This window comes from Hibiscus syriacus, unplaced genomic scaffold, assembly GCF_006381635.1.
Source record: "Hibiscus syriacus cultivar Baekdansim isolate YM2019G1 unplaced genomic scaffold, ASM638163v2 tig00117032_pilon, whole genome shotgun sequence".
In the NCBI taxonomy this organism is placed as follows: Eukaryota; Viridiplantae; Streptophyta; class Magnoliopsida; order Malvales; family Malvaceae; genus Hibiscus; species Hibiscus syriacus.
In genome coordinates, this window is record NW_024063532.1 from 383,850 (window position 1) to 387,890 (window position 4,041).

General features: G+C 35.3%; 1 pseudogene; it reads left to right on the forward strand.

The window, feature by feature from the left end:
• Positions 1-2,100: 2,100 nt before the first annotated feature.
• On the forward strand, positions 2,101-3,826 carry LOC120196302 (annotated as a pseudogene).
• The last annotated feature ends 215 nt before the right edge of the window (positions 3,827-4,041 follow it).

Genomic DNA, 4,041 nt, shown 5'->3' on the forward strand with positions numbered 1-4,041 from the left:
CTTCCATTATATATCTGCAAAAAAATTATATTAGTAAAATATTAAATAAGTAAAATGCTTAAATAAATTAAATAATATTAAAAATATTATAAAATATACCTTAAATAGAGAGAGTATTTGAGAGAATTTGAGAAAATTTGAGAGAATATGGTGTGATGAAAGTAATAGGATGGGGTATTATAGGGAGGATTGGGGTAATTAAAGGTATAGCGCGCCTCTGTACCGCGCTATACCCCACGTGGCACCAAGTCAGCATATCGCGGACAGGGAACGCGCTTTACTGCTACGTGTTAGATCGAAAAATATGATCTGATCGGTTAATCGGTAAATATACCGGTCACCGGTGATTTTTCGAAAAAAAATGCCTAATTTTAGTGAGAGTATTTTTTTAAAAATATTAATAACTCAAGTAAAAATATAAAAATTTAGTGACTAATGATTTAATTTTTCTATATTTATATAACTCGAATGATTAATTTATATACTTTATACAAATATATGTGCTATCTTAAACTATTAATATTTATTGTTAGTACTTAAGATATAATTATTTTTTAAATGAACGATTATAAAAATAACGAAAATACAAATTAAATTGATTCTATGTTGGATCCTTAAATATTGATTTATAAAGTTATATTAAAATTGTAATAATTTACCAGTGGATAACCTATTATCCGGTCACACCAACTAGAGTATTAATTAATAGTATAGAGCTATTGTTATGGTCAAGTAGCCATTCGAGAAGGCAAAGCAGAGGAAGAAGCGTCTTTTGTCAGTCCCAGAGATAATCAGATCAAATTTCCTTCGAAACCCCAGTCCTTTAATCCAACTCAAGAGAAGACAAGTGACAAGCAAAAGCAAAGATCTCCCTGAATTTGCTCTCCTGAAAGCTTTTTCTTCATCTCTACTTCATGGCTCATTCAACTGTATACCAGGTCATTTTTTTCCCTTTTTCCTTTTATTTCAGTTTGATTCCTAGGAAAAAAGGAAAGAAAAGATTTCCCAAGATTATTATGATCGTTTCTTAACTGTTCTCGAATTTATCGAATGGGTTTTATGCAAGTCTGACATTTGGGTTTATTTTTCAGGTTCTGTACCTTTCCTACCGGAAACGACATTTCTCTGAGGAGATATGTAGTTAAGGACTCACTAATTAGTACTCTGGTTTTAGCTATAAGATCGGCGCTGTTTGGTTTAGTTTCATTAATGGGTGTTTGGATCATTGCAAGTCGAAAGACTAAAGTTAGAACATAGTATAGGATCTGTTACATGTTTTGGATATCGAATTTAGATTCCATGGATGGAATTTGTCATTTAACTACTTCGATGCAATGTTGGGGTCGGAATAATGTATGATCGTTGATCTTGATCACCGGCAATCATACTTTTGAGCATCTTTTTAATTGTCTAAATATGATATTAATATTTTAAATGTATATATTTCTGAGACCGAGAGTGGATTTGTCTAAACAAGAATGGCTTCATCTTTCCTGTATTATATTACTTGTTAATTGTCAAAACCAATTAAACAATTGTAATGATAAAGTCAAACGATCATCCCTTCTTTTCCTTGCTTCTTGTTTTAAGAAGTCAAGTTAATGAGAGCAAAACGATCATATGGCTCTTTATTTCTTCTTTTCTTTTAAAATTGCTGCTGCTACTAAACAAGTTTAAAATCTCATATATTTGAATTTTGCTGACAGTAAAACAGATCCAAACTTATTCGATCATTGTTCTAGTGAGTTTCTATATAATTTTGCCTCTGGAGTGGGTTATGGAGACAAGGGTGCTTCATTTGACTGCACAAAATTTCTTTTCTTAATTAACGTTATAGTGTTCGTCTGTTGTAAAGATGTGCTCTTCATGTGTGCATGCATTGTTGAATGTCGCAGTTGTCAAATTGTGTATGCTTGTCAAAGGCAGCATTGTGTAATTGATTTTCCTCGTGGTATACGACAGCATTCACCAATTTTCTTATGAAGCTGTTTCTTGTTAGTATTGTTTGTGCAAGAACTAAGAAGACTTGCAGGATTTTTTTGCTTAGATTCCAGGCTTACTTTTCTTTATCCTGTAAGTAAATCAGTTCTTAATACTGGAGCACTTGGCTTTTTTTGCAGAGGAACATTATTAGCTTTGGTAACAAGTTATGGGCTTCCAACTTATCTTTCGAACTGAAATCACAAAATGCACAGAAGAGAAATCAGTACATAGTATGCATGTCAGTGCAACAAGCCAGCAAATCCAAGGGGAGTTTCGCCTGTTAGAGTTGGAAACTGAAAAGAGCCTCCACTAATTTATTCAAGCCCAAGGAACCTTACTGCTACCATTGTTTCTGTTGAGAGACTTGTCAGTCCAAAAGCTCCTCGTGAGACTTGCCATATTGTGATTGATCGTGGTGGTAATGTTCCATACTGGGAAGGGCAGAGCTATAGTGTTATCCCACCTGTAAGTTTGTCTCCTCTATATGTTGCTGTTTTCTTAATTATTATTGTTTTCAGATAGTTGGTGTAGTAGAATATTTAACTTCAGTGAATGCATTAAAGTTCTGATGATCTATCATGTTGGAGCGTAGGAATCAGATGGTTTTTGACTTTTCAATATGGGGATTGCAATGTTTATCAGGGCTAATTTTAATTCCCTATTTTTGTTCAATTTTAACTTTAGCAGTCTAGATATACAGAATGAAGTCACATGTATCTTCGAACTTTTTCATTTCTTGTCTAAAGTTTCCATTTATTCTCTATTCCATTCATTTTTTTTTGTATCTTAGGGTGAAAATCCAAAGAAACCTGGTTCTCCCCACAATGTTCGTCTGTATTCCATTGTGTCAACCAGGTATGGAGATTCTTTCGATGGCAACAGCCAGTTTGTGTGTCCGTCGTGCTGTCTATTATGACCCTGAGACTGGAAAGGAGGATCCTTCAAAAGTGGTATATGCTGCAATTTCCTATGCAACTACAAGCCTGGAGATAAGTTCAGATCACTGTTATGATCCTTCAATAAAGTGGAACATCCTAAGCACATGCCTTTTTCATGTTAATCTTTCTTTTTTCTCTCTCTCTCTTGTTGCTGTCAGTTGAACTATTGATTTTACAGGTTAATTGGTGATCAGAACTACTAATTATCATATATTAACTCAAGTAGAATATTTTGGCAGGCCCCTCTGCCAAGATATGCTTTTACCTGAAGATAACCCAAATGCCAACCACATAATGATAGCCACTGGAACTGGTGTAGCTCCCTTTAGAGGCTACCTCCGCCGCATGTTCATGGAAGATGTTACATTCAAGTTCCGTGGCCTTGCATGACTTTCCTTGGGGTTGCCAACAGTGACAGTCCTTTACGATGATGAGTTTGCTAATACCTCAAGGACTACCCTGCTCAGTTCCGATATGATGAAGCTTAGCAGAGAGCAGAAGAACAAGAGTGGAGGCAAGATGTATGTTCGGTAAGATCGAGGAATACAGTGATGAGATTTTCCAGCTCTTGGATGAGGGGACATATATATTTCTGCGGGCTCAGGGGAATGATGCCCGGGATCCAAGATACGCTGAAGAGAGTAGAGGAGCAGAGAGGAGAGAATTGGGATGAGAAGCTTTCACAACTGAAGAAAAACAAACAATGACACGTGGAAGATTATTAGTTTTGCATTGCTGGATTTTACCCCGAACTCATGCCCTGTTTGAAGACAAGTTGGCGTCTTCAATTATTTAGTTTATGGGATTTACATGGAAACCTTGATTTAGCTGGCAACATACGTTTCTGGGATTAAATAGTTGATCTAGTTTCGCATTTCGTGCAATAAATTGAAACCCTTCCCATTATGATTGTTTAAATTACATGTTTTAATACCATACAGCCTAATTATTTCCTCCTCAACTTGGAAGATAGATAGAAAGTACCAGGTCTTGCTGAACTTAATCTTTAACGTTTATATTTAGTAGACGTTTTATTTTTGAAATAATTAGACGTTTTAGAATTAGGAATTTGGTCCGTCGTTTCGCCTCTCGGTGGTTTTTCAGTTTAATCAAATTCTGG